Source organism: Phyllobates terribilis, unplaced genomic scaffold (genome assembly GCF_046119375.1).
Source record: "Phyllobates terribilis strain yellow unplaced genomic scaffold, ASM4611937v1 Scaffold_5__5_contigs__length_657084704, whole genome shotgun sequence".
Lineage (NCBI taxonomy): Eukaryota > Metazoa > Chordata > Amphibia > Anura > Dendrobatidae > Phyllobates > Phyllobates terribilis.
Window position 1 is genome coordinate 286,610,236 of NW_027362765.1, and position 23,598 is coordinate 286,633,833.

Below are 23,598 nucleotides of genomic sequence, written 5' to 3' on the forward strand. Positions count from 1 at the left end.
CTGGCTCTACAGTTAACTCTGGTCACACCTGACTAGGAGGGACTGCAGTACTGAAGTCTAACAGGGGGATGACAATAAAACACAGTAAAATACATTCTCATGCATTTAAACATCAGGAGTTGTCACAGGAGTGGAACACCATCCTCCCCACCCTCACACTCACTCATTCTTTAATGATGGTCGCACGCGACCATCCGGGACCTAAAAGAAGGGTTAGTGCATATAACATACAAGACGGTAAAACATCAGGAGAGAAGTCTTGCTCAGATGCCTTCTCCATTGACCGTCTGGCCCATCTCGGTTAAGCGCCCCAGAACAATAGACAACACTGTCCATAACCTTTAAGACTCCACTAAAACCGGTCCTTCTTGGTAAGGACCCTGGAAACCATCAGAGTGTCCATAAAAATAACAGTCTTTGTTATTGAGGGTATCAGACCCACACAGTTGCACCAGCAACAGGTGCAACAAAACAAAAACTGAAAACAAAAAGTTCAGCCTACTCAGTTATCACAGGCCCACCTGGCCTCGAGGGTATCTCGAACAGTCCCTCCGATTTCTTTTAGGAAAAACATACAGGCATTCCGGCTACAAAGGTACTAACAGTACTTTCAAAAATAATAAAGGTGGGACACATTAAACTTTGTTTCCTGAGACCCGAATGGTCTCCAGTCTTTAGATAGGGGTTTCTTGAAACTTGACCCCTCAAAATAGCCCGCTGAAACAACTGAGTAACTGCAACTGCCCAGACAGCACCTTGGTCACTGCTCAGGTTTCTCCTGGAATCTCTCCACCTTCTTCCAGACTCCTCTCAGGTAGAGCCAAGCCACTCCCAGATGAAGTCATCACTGGGACTACCTGTACATCTGCATCAGGCTTCCAGACTGAAGTCAAGGCCCAAAATCCTTCCCGGAGCCCCCTACTATCTTCCTCCCCTCGGCATACCACAGCTCAATGCTTCTGAGGAATTCACTGCGGCTTCTTTGGGTTGACAACTGAGCACAATGCAATAGTTGCTGGCCTGCGTCAGGCCTTACTGGACGGGATGGAGCTGAAGCTTGCATACCTTCTGCAGCGGACTCCGCCTCTTCTTGATACTCTGGAGTGGTCATGGACTCTCTGGTCCCCCGAGCAGTATACACTGAGTGTCTCCCTTAAGGCTGAACCACAATATCATTAATTTCACAGGAAAATACTTAATTGAGAGCATTATTTAATTAAACACAACCCGTATAGTCCTCACAATTTATTCCCAATAATAACTGGTGATGGTGGTATCTCTGGAACAACTTATTCGTGAAAATCAGGCCCCCAGGGTAGGCAAAAGACACCAACTCCTTGCCAGTACCCATATTGACTCCCACCGCTCATGTCCTTCGTATCTGTGGGACGATCCGCCATTGTGCTCTGGACGTTCTTCTTCGAACATGTGTGACATTGTTCTCTCTCCGGGTCCCAGCATACTAATGGCGCCCTCCTATTCTTTGACACGCCCCTCCAGTCACTGTTTTACCTTTTCCGAGGCCGGCCTTCTGACGCGTCTGCTGCGTCACGCATCACTCTCGGTAACTCCTCCTTCAGCCAATCCTTGCCATTCTCCATCCGCTGGGTCGCAGTACATTTTGAATCGTGCCCTCCTCCGACACGCACCTCCCATCTTGAGCCAGATTCTGTCTGCAGAGCACACACTCTTCCAGGCCGACACTCCAGTGGGCTGGGCACATTTTTGCACTCTTGAGCGCCATCCACTCCCATGATAGGCAGTCCTTCTTCTTCTCAGCTCTCCAGCCGTCACCAATTCTACACATAGAAAAATCCTTTTATAGGGCTCTTTTTTTAAAAAAAAAGAAAGAAAGAAGCTCAGTTACTGTCGCCATATACATGACCAGGGGTGGATTAAGAGTAGCAAGGGCCCCGGGCAGTTTAGAAGGCGCGGCCCCCCCCCCCCACGCACACACACCTGATGTATCACATGACATGTCACATGATCCCCTGTGATAGATCATGTGATAGTTCACGTGAAATTAATTTGGCACAATATTAATTCTAATAATTTTTTTTAGGCTGTGTGCCCACTATGCATTTTTTAAGCGTTTCCGCAGCGGCAATTCCGCTGCAGAAACACTTAAAAACGCTTGGTAGAAGGCCTGTCATGTTCCCCAATGATAATCCGCATGTGCTGTGCACATGCTGCGGAAATTTCTGCTGCGGATTATCATTGCGGAAAAATCCGCAGCACTACCAATTATTTTGCGGAAGCTCGGCGTTTTCGCCCCCATTGACTTGCATTGGAACACATGGAATCCGCATCACTGCATCTGTACATGCAGAATCCATGCGTTTCAATGTGCGGATGGTACCCGGGTTTGGAGAAGAGGAGACTCTCCTCCGGACCCAGGGTATCATAGAACCTGTAAAAAAAGAATAAAATAAAAAATAAATATTATACTTACCTTCTGATGGCCCCCGGTGTCTTTATTCGATGCGTCCTGGCTTGCCGGCAGCTCGCAATGGTCTGAAAAGGACCTGCCGTGACGTCATTTAGTCATGTGACGGGTCACGCGACCGCTGACGTCGGCAGGCCATCAGAAGGTAATTATATATTTATTTTTTACCATTCTTTTACGGTCACACTATATAAATCCATGCTGGTTGCATGGATTTATATAGTGTGACCAAGTTGTCAAGCACTTTGCAAGTGATGCTAAAATCGCTTGGAAAGCGCTTGTCAACCCGCATGCGGAACTGCAAGTGAAGAATGATTCACATCCGCATGTCCCTGGCAGGAAAAACGCATGTTAAATCTACATGTACAATCCGCATGTACAATCCACATGTGTTTTTTCTGCCAAGGAGATGCAGAAACGCTCAAAAAAAATCCGCAGCATTTCTGCATCGTGGGCACATAGCCTTACATTAATTGTATGACTCAATATTGAGCACACGTAGCCATCTATACACAGCAGGAGGCCGCACGTAGCCATCTATATACAGCAGGAGGCCGCACGTAGCCATCTATACACAGCAGGAGGCCGCACGTAGCCATCTATACACAGCAGGAGGCCGCATGTAGCCATCTATACACAGTAGGAGGCCGCACGTAGCCATCTATACACAGCGGGAGGCCGCACGGTGCCATCTATACACAGCGGGAGGCCGCACGGCGCCATCTATACACAGCGGGAGGCTGCACGGCGCCATCTATACACAGCGGGAGGCCACACGATGCCATCTATACACAGCAGGAGGCCGCACGGCGCCATCTACACACAGCAGGAGGCCGCACGGCACCATCTATACACAGCAGGAGGCCGCACGGCGCCACCTATACACAGCGGGAGGCCGCACGGCGCCATCTATACACAGCGGGAGGCCGCACGGCGCTATCTATACACAGTGGGAGGCTGCACGGCGCCATCTATACACAGCAGGAGGCCGCACGGCGCCATCTGTACACAGCAGGAGGCCGCACGGCGCCATCTATACACAGCGGGAGGCCGCACGGCGCCATCTATACACAGCAGGGGGCCGCACGGTGCCATCTATACACAGCGGGAGGCCGCACGATCCCATCTATACACAGCAGGGGGGCGCACGACGCCATCTATACACAGCGGGAGGCCGCACGGCGCCATCTATACACAGCGGGAGGCCGCAAGGCACCATCTATACACAGCGGGAGGCCGCACGTAGCCATCTATACACAGCGGGAGGCCGCACAGCGCCATCTATACACAGGGGGAGGCTGCACGGCGCCATCTATACACAGCGGGAGGCCGCACGGTGCCCCCCCCACAGAGACAGCAGGAGGCCGCACAGCGCCATCTATACTCAGCAGGAGGCCGCACGCAGTCACGCATGCACACAAACATATACAGACATATACATACACGCATAAACATATTTAAAACACAAAAATACATATAAACAGACATCACACAATGATATCTGCCTGCACACACATACACACACATACACACACACACACACACACAAACACACACACACACACAGACACACTCACCATCCCCCGGCTCGGCTCCAGTCCTGCTCCTTTCCGGTGCAGCACTGCAGGCCGGGTGCGCACTGCGTGACGTCACAGCTAGGAGACACGGCCGCGTGCAGGGCCGTGTCTCCTAGCAGTGACGTGGCCGGGCCAGCACAGGAAAGTTAACTGCTGCAGTGCTGGCCCGGCCGAAGAAGAAGCAGCGGCCATGCGCCGCTGCTGGGGGAGCGGTCCGGGGGCCCCCCGCCACTGTCTGCCGGTATGTGCCGCGGCGCCGCACATATAATGAGGACAATCTGGCCATAGACACCCCGGAGCCCCGGGCCCCCTGGAGGTTCGGAGCCCCGGGCGGTAGCCCAGATCATCCTCATTATAATCCGCCTATGTACATGACTGCATATGACAGGAAGCTATCAGTGTTTTCCTATTTATTTGAGGAATATATCCACAAAATTGTATAGTTTACATATAGACATGCAGAACAATATACTTTACATAAAAATTTACAGTACAATACTGTAAAGTCACAGTGATGATTCAGCTATCTGCAGTGTGATAGAGGCACTGCAGAAATTTAGGTTTAATTACTTATCATACTGATGTGTAGATATGTTTTAAGCTACGTTCACATGTTCAGTATTTGGTCAGTATTTTACATCAGTATTTGTAAGCCAAAACCAGGAGTTTTCCTCTGATTATTAAAGTATAAATCCGAGGTCACACTAGCATATAACACGGCTGAGTGGTATGCGATAAAACATCGCCAAGAAAACCAAAGAACACACCAGACGGGTCAGGGATAAAGTTATGGTGAAAAGTAAATCAGGGTTAGGTTATAAAAAAAATATCCCAAGCTCTGAATACAAATCACAATTTTCAGATTTATATGTTTAATATTTAGAAAACCATGTATCATTTCCTTTACACTTCAGAAATACTTGCTACTTTGTGTTGGCATATCATATAAAATCCCAATAAAATACATTTAAGTTTGTGGGTCTAACGTGAAAAAATGTGGAAAAGTTCACAGGGTATGAAAACTTTTTCAAGTTCAAACAGCTTTAAAAGACCTGTTTGCCTGAATATGCTATTTGGAGGGTTGGTCTTACTGACAGATTCCTGTTAAGAGAACAGTAACATTTCTCATATTTTGGGAAATAGCATGGATTCACAGCGTCCAAACACAGGCACGAGGTTGCAGTCCTGCTTTGGGGCTTGGTAGACATCCAGAAGAGAAAATCAACGCTACTCCACAATTTCAGTACACACTGTCCTTCCTGCACTTTCAGTATTGCAGAACATCTGGTGGCTCAGATGCACATAACCAAAAATATTAACAGTGACTTTTCGGATCACCCTTGTTTCATGCACAGCATTATCCTACAGTATGAGTATGGCCGGCTTTAGCTGTTCATTGACAGCAATACATTTCTTGTAGGATCAGTGATTTTAGGACCCAGTGGCAGAGTCTGCTCATTCTCGCCATTCAGCCAGCATAACTGACAGGTTGTGTCCCCACCCACAGGGCAGGCTGCATTCTGCATCTGTCAAGTACAGACTTTGGCAAAGGCACCGGCTCCTGGTGAGACATCTAACCTGCTCTGGGTGTAAAAGAAATAAGAGAGAGCAAAGAAGCTTTCTACCAAGTGCCCTATGGCATGACTGAGCTCAGGGTGCTCATGGGTGCTGAAGGATGACTTCATGAACTCTTCTGGGACTATATTCTATTCCACAAGTGCCTCTTCCAAACTGCACCAACAACTTTGTGAGTGTCTTACCTGTCTACCTCCTTGTGTTTTATCATCTCCCTCGCTTACTTCTAACGTTTTAGGTTTATTCTGCTTTGTTACATAAGTGATTCTTTGTGCCTATAGTATACAATGGGACACTAAGTACAACTGAGACTTTTAGTTCTACCTAAGATAAGAAATCGATTGTGTATCTGTCTAATAATTAGCTTTGGCAACCTATTATTCTCTGGTTGCTGTGAAACTACTAGTTCTAGCTGTGTCCTATTGAGCTGGGATTTGTAGTACTACAATGAGAGTTTTGCCACCTCTTCCTATAAAAGTCACATTTATATTAATATTGTATATAGGATTTTCAGTAATGTGTGATGTCCTGATTTTAATTCTGCATTAAGGGGTGATGACTTTAGTAACGTGTTTGTGCACCGTCCATTCTTCCCACAGATTTGTGTATCTGACGTTTTCCCAATGGGAGTTTGGGTTAAAAGTCACGTATTCCTGTGTGGGAAGCGGCTACTGTGCAGATCGATGAATGATGAGGAACAAGTGACAGGAGGTTCACTAGATTCATAGCTGTGGGAGTCTACACAGAGACCCCAGTAAGCTACTGTCGGATCCAGTAATGACTGTACAGTATATATTGTCTATACACTTTTCCATAAGAGTAATCGCACCAATGTCAGAATTATTCTATAAGTTTTAAATCACTTTCTTGTGGTATTCTCTGCCATTTTAGTGCCACATTGTTCAAAATGGGGCATGCAGATTCATGAATTTTGTGCAAAATCAAAAAAGCTTCTTATTTTTGGCTTTTTTTAAAGGACGCTTTTTTAAAGGAAAAAAAGTTGCAAGATCTGTTAATATGTCACATGCAACCCCAATTTTTGTTGCAAAAAATCCAGCTGCATAAAAAAAAAATCATTCCAGGGGGGGTACATTTGCCCAAAAATGACTCTTTAAAAAGTTACAAATAAAGAATTGTCTGCAAACATCTGGATTAAGAAAAAAAGTCAGATCAACAAGTGGAAAATAGACTTCAAAATAGATGCGAATTAAAGGGAGAATTTGGTGCAAAACAAAAAGTAGCCTTAAAATGGGAAAAACTAGATAAAAAATGGGTGAAAATGCAATAGTGAATTGGACCCATAGTGTTAATGATGCTGACTGCCCACAATGGAAATAATGTTTGTGTGCATTGACAATATTTATCACCATTTATTGGAACCACTCTCCGACAGGTATCTGCTGTTATTATTGGGACACTACCGGCTGCACTTTTGCATGGCCGACTTAGTGGCCGCACTATGTAAGTACTTGGCCGCACAGGACTTCTCCTGGGGTTTGATACTCCTTGATGCCAACCCTGAGAATCTGTGCATTCCGAGTGCTCCGGAAGTGGCAATGGTGTGTTTGCCACAGGCGCTTGTTTGGACTTTGTAAATTTATACTGCATCTTGTTAGTAGTGTATTTCCTGAGTTGTGCAATGAGCTACAAGTTACTGATCACCTTGTGACTCTAAAAGTAGTGTGGGTGAGAGCTGGGATATACCAGGTGTGTGGATACATAGCATGAAAGAGTGCAAATATATCCAGGTGTGGGGTACTAGATGGGTGAAATCAGGCATTGCTTGTACGTAAGTGTCCAAAATAATAGTATATGCAAGTACTGGATTACAGTTCAAAGGGAGACTAGCTCTAATTATCATATATCTGTCCTAGTCATGAAGATAAAGCAGTAAAATGACACAATGCCCCCCATTTCTGATCAAGTCCCGACAGTTGGTGCCTACAGCACAACCAACTATTCATCAACCATCTTGACAAGTCATAAGCACAAAAAAGCTCATGTGGAACTCAATGAAATATTTCACTCTACTAATTGGATAGAAACATTGTGTTATTTTACATTTTGTTTTAGCCAGACGCTATTTTGGGGCCATTAAGATGTTGAAAATGCATCCTTTAGTGTATCATTAAAACAGACAGAACAGGGCCGCCGTGGAAGATCAGTCTCATAGCAGATCATAATGCGCCCCTTTATGTGTCTGTGACAAAAGTTGCTATGGAGGTGGAAATGGGCCCCTTTACCTCTTTGGCCCCTGTGCTGCACAGGTTTCACCAATAATATGTCCACTTCTGCTATAAAGGAATCCTTGAGTAACAGGTCAATTAAAAGCAGGCTATTTTGGTTTCCTGGATTATTAGACCACTAGGGGGTGCTCTACTGTTGCAACGTTTGCAGATATTATAGCAGATTTCACCCTTCATACAATCTACTGTATTTCGAGATATCGAAGTCTTAGGAAAACAAGTAGTGAAAATGAGAAATGATCAGTTCAATAAAAATTGTGCATGTGAAAAGCAATTTTTTACAGGAAGCTAACTGTGCATTTAAATAATGTCAACTCCACTGAAAAAAAAGCCTAATGTGAGTTTGTCTAATGTTTCAGGATATTTTTCTCTAAAATCGTAATTCCACATCATATAAGTAGTCTTAATGTATGCTCAGCGCATAATGGGTCAGTGAAAAAAAATACACTTATCATCGGAAGAACCTGGCTGCTTAGTGGCTTCTAATTAGACAGGGTTCAATACAATCCTTTTAATCCAGCATCTAATATTCCAGGCAATCATACAGTCCACCACAAATTCCAAGTAATTCCAAATGTGAAAAAATGTAGAATCTAAGGGTCTGTTCACATGTATGCTTGTCTGATCAGGGAACAGACAAACGGAGTGTTCTCCTTTTACATTGCGTTCTTGCCCACGTTCAGTGGTAACGTCGGGGCTTGTGTCTTAATTCCCCGCAATTCGGGCATATATGATGACGGGGCCATTGCCTCTAATGGTGCTGACAGAGTCAATGTGTGCTCTGTTGTGCATCATTTTCAGACATGTTTTGCCGGAGGTTCAGACACAAGCCCCGATAGGACCACTGAACGATAGGACCACTGAACGTTGGACAGAACGCAATGTGAAAGCACTCTAAATGATCCATTACATCAGTTATGCAAACGGAGGGGCCCTATTAATTATTATGGGGTCCCTCTGTGTTTCTTTTTTTAGAGCAGAAGAAAAGTTCTACATGCAGGAATTTTTTTTCAGTCCTAAAAACTGGTGACCAAACGGACCCCATAATAATCAATGGGGCCCCTCCTTTTGCACAACTGATGCAACGGATCACTTATTCTATTTGTCTGTTCAGAAAACGGATAAGACAAATGGAATATCCAGACGGACACGTGAGCAGAGCCAAAAAATGAGGACAGAACAATCAATAATTTATTAAAGGAACACTCCAGGAAAAACTGATGCACCGTAATGTACCTTGTGCAGGGACTGAGGGGCCCTAGATAACAGAGGGATTCTGAAAATACCAGATATAATCCCTGTGTCATCCATCGCTCTGACACTATTGGCTATATTGGGGTCTGTTATTTTATCAGAAAAAAATTGCACTGCATGCTGTGTATTAGTGTTTTTTATAACGACTGGGTTCTGCACCCCTGCATGGACTGGTAGCTACGGTACTTTTCTGATTAACCAGTAGTACAGAATTTGATATTTGATATTGTGGCACTGGTCCAAACTGCTAGACTGCACAAACTTTTCTTTCCAAATTTTTTATAGAAATATAGTTAATTCTGTGTAGCTATAGCTGTCCATGTCTATTGACAATGTTTCATGTGGATTGTGGATTTTCAGACTGTGGACTTTTTGCTGGAGCATTGAGTAGGAAAAGTGTGTAGACTTATGAGGAGCAATGTGCACACTTAGCACATGCAGTAATATCTTCCATCATGCTAGTTTCAGTATCTGATTTAGATTTCTTTAATCATATGTGTGATGTTTTCTCAGCATGAAATTTTATATGATATAAGCGCTGGAGAAGTTTCTCTCCACTGGGGGTAATAAGCTCAATTCTCTACAGATTTCTAAGTACCTAAAACCATTTATGACGTGTAAGTTAAAAATCAGAAATCCAGCCACCCAAGAGTGTAAAACGAAGACCCCAAAATCAATTTTCAAATTTTCAGAAACTGTAGGGGCAAACAACCAAGTTCGCAATGTGAAACCATAGTTTTAATGGTCAAGATGGAAATCAGAGTTGCAGGTACCCCAAGGTGTAAACCAAGGATCCCAAAATCAATTTCCAACTAATTTTCAGGAACCATGGGAGCAAACAACCCAGTTTTGTAGTTGGATTTATAAGTGCCTGAAACCATAGTAGCCATTAATCATGTGTAAGATGGAAATCCGAGGGCTAATGGCAATGTCAGACTGAAGAACATTGGGCCCATCAGAGTATTTGATTCTGAGGGCTCACCTTTCTCCCCCACTCAAGAGCCCCATAACAGCTGCATGGTTTGCACTATGAACTCTCCTGAAGGAGAAGCCATTTGTCACGCCAGGTGTGGGAAAGACTTAGTGCAACACAGAGGGAAGAGGGAAAAGGAGCCCAGACACTAGGGAAAGGGGGAAGTGGAGACCTCCTAGTCTGGTCTAGTGTCACCCTGTCTCAACTACCATCCCTATATTGCCTCTTCAGCAATCGCCGCACGAGTGCCTCACCCTGTCTTTCCCTGGCGTATGGCTAGGGATAGGAGGAGATGAGCACTAGTCAATCTCCACTAAATTCTATAGACAACAAGGGTAGACAAACAGGGGCAATGCTTAGCTTTACACGCCTCCAGACAAATGCGAACTTGGCCTCAAGCTCCAGAGAGGACGAAGAAGTACTAGTCTTGCTAAGCCTTTACAAGTATAGATGAATATAGCCGGCACCTCCCTCTCAGATACACCAGGTATATATACACCCAGGCCATGGAAGATGTCTGTAATGCCAAACGTAGAGATCTCCTGCAACCAACTGCAGGGTGACTGTCTGTCACCTCTGATACACCCGTGACACCAGGGCCCACTGGAGGGTTCTCCAGTTCTCTGGTGGGCCTGTCCAACCCTGGCTAAGGGTGTAAACCGAGGTCCCCAAAATCAATTTTTTAAATCATTTTCCAAAACACTATGCAAGTACAGATCTATCCATGTTATGTGGCAGCGGGAGATGGCAACTGTTGAGTGAACCAGAGGGCAGGTTAATGGCAGGGAATCTAGCGCTAGGTGGATTGTATTTATTAGGCCCCCTGATAACACCAAGGTAGTGGGGGAAATTAGGTCAGTGATTTTGTACTGACTCATGGGTGGTTTACTAACTTCAAAAATGGCGACACCGGTGTGTTTTTTTACAGGTCATTCTATGGGTATTTGCCATTGCTTCACATACAAATAGTTCCTAGCAAAACTAGGGCAACAATTGCATGAAAAGTTGCAAGAGATATTGTGCGTAAATTGCTTGGCTGTTATCGTGCTGTGGTCTTGCATGTCTAAATAATGGGGAATTGTGGTGAACTGACCTTTTGTTCTGCACGAACAAGCATAGTTATAGCGGTTTTCTTTGTGATTAATATCAGTGTGGTTTTCCTGTTTAATTTGTATGAAATTTCAAGAACTAGGTGTATTGTTAAGTGAAATTAGTATACAAGCATATATGCATAGAGTATACCTGGTTATTTGTAAGTCCACCAACCCTGTAGGCATATCATTCAAGAAAATAACACATCCATATGAATAAGCCCTAATAAGAAGAGAAAAGCTTTTAGTGATTGTCTAATAGGAGTTACCAACTCTGGATCCTCATTGGTTAAAGTCAAGAGCTGCATCCAGTAGGTCTACTATCAACTCAATTGATGTCTGAAAGGGGCATTAGTGTTGGCATCCAAGGAGAGCACTAGAAGGATAAAAGTAAAGACTATCTCACAGTATCAAGAGTCACCTTATCGCCATCTGCTTATAAGAGAGGTATCTGCAATGTGAGGAGTCCATCTGTTAAATGGGGAGTGTAATGATCCAAAAGATCCACTGTTTGGTCCAGGCTCTGGACAAATATGTGTCCAAAAAGTCTTACATAAGACAACTCTATGTGGAGCTGACTTTGGAGAAAACCATACAAATTGCAGCATTCTCCAAAGTCAGGCTCCTTTTTTAAAAATTGTATACAAAACAGCAAAAAAAGTGCAATATTTTGTTTTTTCACAAGCCAAGCACAGCATAGGTTTTGACTAGTGATGAGCGAGCACTAAAATGCTCGGGTACTCGTTGCTCAGGTCGAGCAAATTGGAATACTCGCATGCTCGACCCGAGCAACGAGCCCAATGTTAGACTATGGGAGACTCAAGCATTTTTCAGGAGGCTCCCCCCAGCGGTCTGCAGAGGGCCTAAATATTGCCCAAATCGATGGGAACAGTGCTCAAATGACATGGGAACAGCATGAAGAAGACCCCTGAAAGCATTTCTGACACCCAGGTCACTGCTGTCAACAACGTTGTCACAGGTATTACGCCACTTTTACCAACTCACAATAAAACATACAAAAACAAAACCAAAATGGATATTCCTGGGAAATATGTTAAGGAACATCCTTTCCATGACATGTACAATTGATATAAAGCAAAATAAATAACCAAAGATACTCCTCCACACCTTGGGCTATGTTCACACGTAGCGTTTTTGATGCGTTTTTGCACTTTTGCATTGCTTTCAACAAAGACAAATGCATTCACTGGGAAATGTCATTTTAACATTTTACAACATGTGGTGTGTGATACATCATCAGACACATGCATACAGTGCTGAAAAGACATGGGAACAGCATGGGGAAGACCTCTGGAAGCATTTCTGACTCCCAGGTCACTGCCTAAAAGTGTGCCCATCATAAGTGAAGATGCCTCCCACCAGGCACCTGTCGTTGCAGACTTGCAGCAATCATCGTCCACGTCCTTGTCCCAGTGCAGCATTCAGTTGTCCCTACCCCATTCCTTGGAATGCAAGCGCAAGTATGCAGCCAGCCACTCATCCACAGGCTGCAATACTATACTGCCAAATTTTTGAGAGCTGCTTGCACTTGAAATGTGGCCTTTTAGGCTCGTGGAGGCGGAAGCTTTTCATAACCTCATGCCGGCGGTGGCCGGGTGTCCATATGTAGCAAAGGCGAGAGAGCTTGTAAGGGAACTCCTACATGATGTTTCAAAGATGGAGAGAGGCTGCCATCTGTGGGCCAGACACAGTCAAGCGGCACCAAGATATGCAAGGGAAATTGAAGGGAGAGCAGATTTAGACGCTGGACCCGATCAGGTGACTTCCAGGAAGGAGTTCCGTGAGATAAGAGGCCAGCGCGCCAAACCTGAGGGGTCTTTGGCGCCAAGCAGCAGAAAGGAGCAGACGTGTTCCCTGCGTGCTGGGAAGCCCCGCGTGACAGGCCTAAGCCAGAGGCCTGTGAGGTGACACAGCCGGGCACCGGTAGAAGAGCTCCGGATCCCTCACAGATGTGACCCGAGTGCTGTGCCTGCTGAGGAGCCTCGGAACCTGCTTGCGGTGCTGAGTGAGTTCGCGGAACCCGACGTCGCCCGCCGACACACGAGGTCTAGACCCCCCTATCCAAGGCTCGAGAGATTGCCTCCAACGGCCAAGCAGAGAGGACTTGAGAGACGGCTGCCCCAGGAAAGTCACGCCAGCGAAAGCAGAGGAGCTGCATACGTGAACAGGGCAGTCACTTCTACTGTTCACCCACGGTATCGGGGACAATTGGGTTTAGGTACTCAGGTTGGGAGGGGAACGGTTGGGGCTAAAGAAGCTCAATGTGATCTAATTGAATTTATCCGGAAAAAGACTCACGGCCTAGCGGGAATAACCGGTGACCCCCACTAGAGCCATATACACAGTTAAGGAACTCACGTGGTGTCTCCCATGATCGAGGGCATCACATTACCTTGAGAGACTTCGCATTTTGCTAATACTTCAAATTACTGTTTATTACCCTTGTTGCTATCCCTTGTTCGGCGTACCTTTTATATATATATATATATATACATATATATATATAAACTGTTTATATTCAACTCTTACTGTTCTCGCCTTGTGTCTCTGTGCGTTGCATCCCGACACCTGCATTACATTTGGCGTAGTCGGCAGGATGCAACATTCAGACACAGAGATGGCAGAGCAGCCTGTGACTGGGTCCGGCCGGAGCCATATACCTTTGGGGGCTATGCTCAGCCATCTACCCAAGTTTACAGGGGATGGCATGTCACTGTGGGACTGGGTAGAAACACTGAGAAGTATGCTACGTATGTATCCCCTCGATCCCCTAGCCCAGGCGGAGCTGGCCCTCCTAACCCTTGATGGAGAGACCCGGCAGACTGTGATGTACCGCCCACCTGGGGACCGTGACACTGTGGACAAAGTGATAAAAATTCTAGAGGACATGCACGGTGACACTACAGATTTGGGACACTTGCGCTTACGGTGGTTTCAGCGGGTCCAAGGGGAAAATGAGACAGTAAATCAGTATGTTAATGCATTGCAGGAAGTGACGGCCCATATCACCAAGAAAGCTCGAGATGGGAACCGAGGACTGGGACCATTGGATAAGGTGTTGCGTGACCAACTGATTGCTGGCTTGAAAGACCCTTCCCTGAGGCAGATCCTGAAGGAGCGGCTACGATTGAGCCCTGATCTGGGCTTCCTGGAGGTAGGGGCTGAAGCTAGAGTCCTGGAGAGAGAACTTCCTGTTATCAAAGCCACAGTTAGAAGTCATGAGGCAATTGCCCCTGAATTCACCAACAAAGAGCCTGATTGGGTATGGGAAATACGTCAGGAAATTCGAGACATTCGGGGTGAGTTGAATGCTATTAGAAAGACCCCTACTACCCCCTTGCCGACGGAGCGTACTGCCCAACGCGGACGGAGACCAGAGCGAGAAAGGCTTTCCTACCCGGCCCCAGCACGGCATGTACCCGACCTATCGATAGAACGAGGACCAGAGTGCTGGACCTGCGGAGGTAGGGGGCATATCTCCAAAGACTGTCCCAACTGAGAAAGGAGGAGGAGGGGACAGCCGTTAAAGTAAAATGCCCCACGGTTGTGGAGCATACCGTGGGGTTTCGAGCTTCAGAGAGTGGAAGAGGGAGCTCTGAAGACATTGTCTCCAAGAGGCCCATTATCTGCCTGAGAAGAATTTCAAAAGTCACTTTCCTGAAGTCGCTCGTTCCTGCCGGGAACCCACTGTCAAACTGGTGGCGGCTAATCAACTACCTATCCCAGTAGCGGGAGTAGTATGGATGTCCGTTCGGGAATGTGGAAAGGACCTCGGTCGGAAAGGGATCTTACTGACCACAGGGCCCGGAGTCGATGGGCCCATTGTAACCCTGGGCATGAATGTGCTGAAAGAGATCGGACAGTTCCTGGCTGAGGGCTGTAACAAAAACAACTAGACCTGTGCCACTCGGGACCCAGTTAACAAGAGAGTATTCCAGCATCTCTTGCATGTCAGTCAGATTCAAAAATTGCCCGCTACCTCTCAGTACCTTGGTAAGGTAACGATACCACCCGAAGCCACAATGACACTGCCAGTGGGACAGACTGTACTCACTCTACCGGTGCTGGCACATGTGTCCTTAGAGGGCGTGGACATTCAAATTGAACCAATGGAGGGAGAGGAAGCACCCTCTGGACTCCTGGTTGCTCGGACCCTGGCCACCGTGCGGCACGGTCGAGTACCCGCGCGTTGCATCAATTTAAGTGGCACAAGTTTACAGTTGTTGCCCCGACAAGAGGTGGCGCGAGTGTGTATAATGCCAGAAGCCCTTACTAGAGCTGATGCTATAGGGCTGGCACCTGTGGAAGGAAAGCCATGGACCCTGTAGGTGTCCCTCAATAGCCAAGAGAATGGAAGAAAACCGTTGGCTGGGCGCCACCTCTTGGTGGAAATGGAGGCTAATCTGACTGAGTTTTCTGCTGGACAAGTAAGTCAGATCAAACAACTTCTACAGCGATATCAGGGAGTGTTTGCACAGCATGAAGATGATTTCGGGTGCACTCGGGACATTCAGCACGAAATACCCACCGGAAATACTGCTCCCATCAGAGAGAGATATCGGCAGATCCCGCCTCAAATGTACCAGGAGGTATTGGCCCACATGTTGCGGAACGGTGTGATCCGTGAAAGTCAGAGTCCTTGGGCGGCTCCGATCGTGCTGGTCCGGAAGAAGGATGGTACCCTGAGATTCTGCGTAGACTATCGAAAGCTGAATGCCTGTACAGTACGGGACTCCTATCCACTCCCCCGAATTGAAGAGTCTCTATCTGCACTAGGGAGCGCCAAATTCTTCTCTTCCCTCGACCTGGCCAGTGGCTACTGGCAGGTCCCAGTAGCTGAGAAGGATCGTCCGAAGACAGCTTTTGTTCTCCCTACGGGCCTGTTTGAGTTCAATCGGATGCCGTTCGGGCTAACAAATGCGCCAGGAACCTTCCAACGGCTGATGGAGAGATGCTTGGGGGACTTCAACTTTGAAGCCACTTTAATATATCTGGACGATATAATTATCTATTCCTCTACGTTTGAAGATCATCTCCGCCGATTGGAGCAAGTGTTAGAACGGCTTCAAAGGCACGGCCTGAAAATTAAGCCTCGTAAGTGTCGTCTCTTCAAACGAGAAATTGAATATCTGGGGCACACTGTGTCCAGTGCAGGAGTGCACCCCACTGCGGAGAAAGTAGATGCGGTGCAGAAGTGGCCCATACCCGTCAATCTAAGGGAACTGAGGGCATTCCTGGGGCTTGCTGGATACTACCGCAGATTCATTAAAGACTTCGCTAAGATTGCGATCCCGCTCAATGAATTGCTGAGAGGAAAGGCTGGGGGAGCCAAGCGGCAGCCCATTCAGTGGGGCCCCCAACAAGAAGAGGCTTTCCGAGCATTAAAAATGGCGCTAACAGATGCCCCAATCCTGGCCTACGCTGACTTTTCGCAGCCTTTTATGTTGTACACTGATGGAAGCTTGCATGGACTGGGAGCAGTGCTGACTCAAGTACAAGGAGGAAAAGAGCAAGTGATCGCGTATGCCAGCAGGTCACTCCGAGACACGGAGAAGAATCCGGACAACTACATTTCGTTTAAGCTGGAGCTACTGGCACTGGTGTGGGCCATGACCGAGAAATTTGCGGAGTACTTGTCAGGGTCAGAAGTGTAAGTGTGAACAGATAACAACCCTTTGGCCCACGTGGGTCGCAAGGATGTCCAAATACCAATATAAAATCGCCTATCGGTCCAAGGCCCTGAACACTCATGCAGATGCCCTGTCCCGGGTCACTCAGGCGGGGCCGAAGAGGGACAGAGATGAGGAGCTCGAAGGCGATGAGATCCCGGATTTCAGCCAGTTCGCCGCTGCTGTGGTCGATGCCCAGGAGACCAGAGAGGAGCCGAGGCCCACTCAAATTCTTGGCCGTTCAAGAGACGAATGGATACATCTGCAGCAGTCTGACCCAGAGTTAGCAAAGCTGAGAGAATGGGTCGCCCTTAGGCAAAGATCTGACCAGGAATCCAGAGCCGCTTCACTTCCAACTACCCTACAAATCCTAGGGCAGTGGGAGAGGCTCTTCCTGAAGGATGGCTCGCTATGCCGAAGAATCCAGCTGCCTCGAGAGTTTGATGTTACCTGGCAGGTGGTAGTTCCAGGAGCGCTAGTAACGCAGCTAGCCCAAGAAGCTCATAGAAGAGGTGCTCACTAGTAGAAAAGACCTTTCGGTGGTTGCAACGGCTGGTGTATTGGCCTCAACTGCGGCAAGAAGTCGAGGGGGTCTGCCGAACATGTCGTCAGTGTGAGTTGAACAAGCCCCCGGAACTAAGAGCTCCCATTCAGACCATCCGAACTTCTGCCCCCTTGGAAGTCTTGATGATTGACTACCTGATGATAGGAACTTCATACAATGGTTACGGACACTGTTTAGTCATGCCTGATCACTTCACCAAGTTCGCAGTAGGGACGCCTACTAAAGACCAGACAGCAGAAGCTGCAGCCAAGGCCATCTGTCAGGATTTCATCTGGATATATGGGTGCCCGAAGCGAATACATTCTGACCAGGGGGCCTGCTTCTAAGGACAAGTGATGGATGAGCTATACCGCATCTATGGGATCGACCGATCCCGAACAACGCCCTACCACCCTCAAGGGAACGGCGCATGCGAGCTCTTCAACCGAACCCTGTTGCAAATGTTGCGAACGCTGGAAGCGGACAAAAAGATGAAGTGGCCCGAATTTGTGTCCGAGCTGGTGTGGGTGTATAATAATCGAATTCATGCGACTACCGGCTACACCCCTTACATGTTGCTGTTTGGAAGAAGTGGGCGAGAAATTACTGAACTGGAGCTAGACTCAGAAGACTCCGGCCCGGGCAGTAGCCCAAGTACCTGGATTAGAGAACACCAGCGTCGGCTCCATACAGTGAGAAGACTGGTTGCTCAGAAGTTTCAGGAAGTAGAGCATGCAGATCGGCCCCCGACCGCAGGCCGATCACTTCAACCAGGAGACCGAGTACTGGTAAGGGCCAAACGATTTGGGAGTAAACTGGACCATCGTTGGGAGGCGATACCATATCGGGTGGTGAAGAAGGTTCACTCAGACAACCCCGTCTATGAGGTTAGGCCCAAAGGGGATGACGCCGCGACACCCAGGGTGTTGCACCACAATATGCTGCGACCTTGCTCCTCTGAAGCAGAAATCTGTAACGAAGTTGGGCCTTCAAACGTATTGGCTGAAGTGCCACATGCAGGAACCTTCGGGGATGAAGAAGGATGGGCCACAATGCAGTTGGGCCCATCAGAACTATTGAGGCCAACCCCGAGTGGGACCCAGAATGAGTCGAGAAATGACTTGCAATCCCCAGTAGTTGATTCATCAGATCTCCCGGAGTCACCTCCGCAAGAGGAGCCCCACAGAACTGAGCGGGCTAATGCCGGAATTCCTCCTAACTGGTATGCTCAAGAAGAGTTTATCTGGTCTCAAATCCAGCAGAAAACGCAGGAGTGTTCCCACCTCCTGTCTGAACTTGCACTGCCTGGAAAGAGGCATCAATTCTGCGAGAAGTCCACACGCCCGAGGACTGGCGAGCAAAAAGGAGGGAGGAATGTAGCAAAGGCGAGAGAGCTTGTAAGGGAACTCCTACATGATGTTTCAAAGATGGAGAGAGGCTGCCATCTGCTGGCCAGACACAGTTAAGTGGAGCCAAGATATGCAAGGGAAATTGAAGAGAGAGCAGATTTAGACGCTGGACCCGATCAGGTGACTTCCAGGAAGGAGTTCCGCGAGATAAGAGGCCAGCATGCCAAACCTGAGGGGTCTTTGGTGCCAAGCAGCAGAAAGGAGCAGGCGTGTTCCCTGCGTGCTGGTAAGCCCCGCGTGACAGGCCTAAGCCAGAGGCCTGTGAGGTGCCACAGCTGGGCACTGGTAGAAGAGCTCCGGATCCCTCACAGATGTGACCCGAGTGCTGTGCCTGCTGAGGAGCCTCGGAACCTGCTTGCGGTGCTGAGTGAGTTCGCAGAACCCGACGTCGCCCGCCGACAGACGAGGTCTAGACCCCCCTACCCAAGGCTCGAGAGATTGTCTCCAACGGCCAAGCAGAGACGACTTGAGAGACGGCTGCCCCAGGAAAGTCACGCCAGCGAAAGCAGAGGAGCTGCATACGTGAACAGGGCCGTCACTTCTACTGTTCACCCACGGTACCGGGGACAATTGGGTTTAGGTACTCAGGTTGGGAGGGGAACGGTTGGGGCTAAAGAAGCTCAACGTGATCTAATTGAATTTATCTGGAAAAAGACTCACGGCCTAGCGGGAATAACTGGTGACCCCCGCTAGAGCCATATACACAGTTAAGGAACTCACGTGGTGTCTCCCATGATCGAGGGCACCACATTACCTTGAGAGACTTTGCATTTTGCTAATACTTCAAATTACTGTTTATTACCCTTGTTGCAATCCCTTGTTCGGCGTACCTTTTATATATATATATATATATATATATATATATATATATATATATATATATATATACATATATATATATATAAACTGTTTATATTCAACTCTTACTGTTCTCGCCTTGTGTCTCTGTGCGTTGCATCCCGGCACCTGCATTACACATACTTGATCCCCAGCCGCCACTGTTTCTCCCGGTGTCGCCTCCGCCTTCCACAAGCACGGGTCCCACAAACACGTGGACAGGTGAATGTGGCTAGGGACGGTACGGAGCCAGTCCACACCTTTTTTGCTGAGAGTTGTGTTTAGCTCGGTGAAAGGACTGGCATAGAGGGAAACCGTATCTACCCTGCGTGTTATTTCTCCCAGGAAGTCCTCTAATGCAGCTTGTTGCAGAAGCAATGGCAGCCTGTCCAACATCAACTCGCACTTGTTGGTGGTGCTTTGACACACACACATCTTTCTTTGTGCATTTAATTTCTTGAATACAGAGTTGGACAATGGCCTGATCTGTAATGCGGTTTAAGAAATAGCATGCATAAGCATGGCCAATCCACATTAAAAAAGCAGCCACAGAGTGTCCGGGAACCTTCTGCCACACTTTTCTTAGCCAGGGTTTCTTCTCGGCAGGGTTGGACGGGCCCACCAGAGAACTGGAGACTCCTCCGGCGGGCCCTGGCTTCTCCTTCAGGAGAGTTCATAGTGCCGAGGTGAGGCCATGATCAGGGCCGGCTCCAGGTTTTTTTGGGCCCCGGTCGAAAGAGTCTCAGTGGGCCCCTTTAACACATACCACGATTCATGATGCAGAGATACGGCGGAGAAATATATATATATAGTACAATGCAAAGATTTCACTTCTTACATTACATGAGTGATATCTATTGTAAATTCCACAATAGCTCAGAAACCGGTGAATCGCTCCACACAGAATACTGGCCCCCATATAAGGCTCCATACGGAATACTGGCCCCCATATAATGCTTCATACGGAATACTGGCCCCCATATAAGGCTCCATACGGAATACTGGCCCCCATATAAGGCTCCATACGGAATACTGGCCCCCATATAAGGCTACTTACGGAATACTGGCCCCCATATAAGGCCCCATACGGAATACTGGCCCCCATATAAGGCTCCATACGGAATACTGGCCCCCATATAAGGCTCCATACGGAATACTGGCCCCCATATAACGCTCCATACAGGATACTGGTCCCCTTATAAAGCTCCATACAGGATACTGGCCCCATATAACGCTCCATACAGGATACTGGTCCCCTTATAAAACTCCATACAGGATACTGGCCCCCATATAACTCTCCATACAGGATACCGGTCCCCTTATAACGCTCCATACAGGATACTGGCCCCCATGTAATGCTGCATGCAGGCTGTTACCCCCCACGTAAAGCCCCATACAGGCTGTCCCCCCCTTATAATGCTCCATGCAGGCTGTTACCCCCCACATAATGCCCCATACAGGCCCCCCCCTTTTAATGCTCCATGCAGGCTGTTACCCCCCACATAATGCCCCATACAGGCTGCCCCCCCCCCTTATAATGCTCCATGCAGGCTGTTCCCCACCTTATAATGCCCCATGCAGGATGTCACCCCCCCCCTCTCTTTATAATGCTCCATGGAGGATGCCACCCCCCCCTTCTCTTTATACTGCCCCATGCCTCCATACATTAAAAAAAAAATCAAATACTCACCTCCCTTCTCCTCACCTGCTACCTGCTGCCGCTGCTCTGGTCTGGACTCCAGCGACGCCGGTATCTTCCCGCTCTGCGCTCCCTGTGACAGCTCAGGGGAGGGCGCGGTGTAAAGACGTCACCGCGCCCTCTGACCTGAGACGTTACAGGGAGCGCAGAGCAGGAAGACAGCTGATCTGCGGAGGCACGGGGAGAGGTAAGTATCCAGCTGCCGGGGCCCTGAGCAAGCGGCGGAGAAGGGCGGGCGCTGACACCGCTCTCCTCTGCCCATAGCCCAGCGGGGTGCGCGACCGCCAGTGGGCCCCTCTGCCTGCTCAGGGCCCCGGCATTTGCCCGGGTGCGCCGGGTGCTGACGCCGGCCCTGGCCATGATGATGATAGAGGCCACTATTCTGTTACTTGGAATGCAAGTGCAAGTATGCAGCCAGCCACCCACCCACAGACTGCAGCACTAAACTGCCAGATTTCTGGGCAGCTGCTTGCACTGGAAATACGGCCTTTTAAGCTTGTGGAGGCGGAAGCTTTTCACAACCTCATGCCGGCGGCGGCCGGGTGTCCATACTCGGTCCCCAGCCGCCACTGTTTCTCCCGGTGTTGCCTCCTCCTTCCTCAAGCACGGGTCCCACAACATTACCCGTGCCCTCCCCAGTGCACTTACTGGGAAGGACCACCTAAACACAAACATGTGGACAGGTGAATGTGGCCAGGGACGGTACAGGGCCAGTCCACAACTTTTTTTGCTGAGAGTTGTTTTTAGCTCGGTGAAAGGACTGGCATAGAGGGAAACTGTATCTACTCCAGCTGTCATTTCTCCGTCACCAGGTTCCGCCCATTGTCACACACGACCATGCCTGGCTGTATGTTCAGTGGTGAGAGCCACAGATCAGGCTGCTGTGTTACAGCTTTCAACAACTCTGCAGCGCTGGGCGGTTTGTCAATTAAGCATTAAGCTTGTTATCTGATGTGGTCATTTCAGAGATGGAGGAGGAGGTGTATGAGCTGAACAATGTGATTACATTGAGGTTAAATTGGTGACGCTGATTTTTATACTAAAGAAAGATCCTATTGTTTTATTTTTTTACGTTATTTTTTAAGACAAATGCATTCACCGGGAAATGTCATTTCAACATTTTACAACATTATCTGGCAATGTGGTGTGTGACACATCATCAGACACATCCTGTTTTATTCATGATGGAGGGACTCTGAAAGTCATAAAGCCTATTTTTATAGGGACATCAGACGGCCCTTACTACTCTTAAAAGGCCAGCCGTCGGCCCTCGCTATTGTTAGAGAGCCATCAGTCGGCTATGCTTTGTTGTTCCCATTATTAACAAGTGGGTCTCCCACACTGTTATTGCGTATCCAGTGCCTGCAAGGGCTGCCAAAAATTTGGACGCAACCCAATACCCCTTTGAAGAGATATAGAGGAGGGTGTTAGACCGGTAAGCAGGAGAAGGGCTTTCTCGCGGCGTCCGGCCAGGCTCTTTCCTGCTGGTCAGTAATTGTGAGCATTTAGGTTCTGTTCTAGGGATTCTAAGTGTGGTTTCTGCGTTTCTGCTCATGTGTCGCTAAGCCACGCCCCCTTGCGAACATGTGCCGCAAAGCCACGCCCCATGCGGTCATGTGCTGCTAAGCCACGCCCCCTGCGGTCTGGTGCAGCGTGGTTGGTTGTCCCGGCGGCTGGGGCTGTCTCTAGTGTATTTAAGGGCTCCGCCACGGTGCCTAGTCTATCTCTTTCTAACCTGGGGTGAGGTCTCTGGCAGTAAATGCAGTGTGTGTCGTTGTCAAGAGTTCCTGCTGAAAGCTCCCTAGTCATCCTAGTCATCAGTTAGGGCTAGGGGAATGCTGTGAGCAGCACGCTCTACCATGTCGGTTCACCGGTTGGTGTCCACGCCACGGAGGCGTCCTTGCTACCGATCCAGTATTCCAGGGTCCGCCATTGTATGTGTGGTCACACTGCCGCTTTTACACCCTTGTGTTGGGTGCTGCAGAGATCCTCCTCCTCTTTAGGAACTTAGGTTCCAGGCCTTACCTGGCCAGCAGCTATGTGCAGCTTTGTACGCCGCCATCTAGTGCTCAGGCGTTTCATGCTGCCAAATCTTTCCTGCTCTGCACAGCGGTGTCTTGCAGTGCAGAAGTTTATTAGTTTCGTTTCTGGAGTGTTGCTAACTCCCAGCATTGTACCTTATTTAGTTACTACCAGTGTGTGCACTTAACACACTAGTTCATTTCTTTCTCTGTGCTTAGCTGAACATTCCTCTGGG

The 23,598-nt window shown here is 48.1% G+C and overlaps 1 protein-coding gene across 3 annotated transcripts in view; it reads left to right on the forward strand.

Annotated features, from left to right (window-relative positions):
* The first annotated feature begins 5,501 nt into the window (after nt 1-5,501).
* Nucleotides 5,502-23,598, forward strand: part of GCGR (glucagon receptor) — a 165,694-nt gene continuing 147,597 nt past the window's right edge. For all 3 annotated transcript variants that reach the window (XM_073684205.1, XM_073684204.1, XM_073684206.1), the window contains exon 1: nt 5,502-5,770. The gene's annotated coding sequence lies outside the window, so the exon portion shown is untranslated. The remainder of the gene's footprint in view (nt 5,771-23,598) is intronic.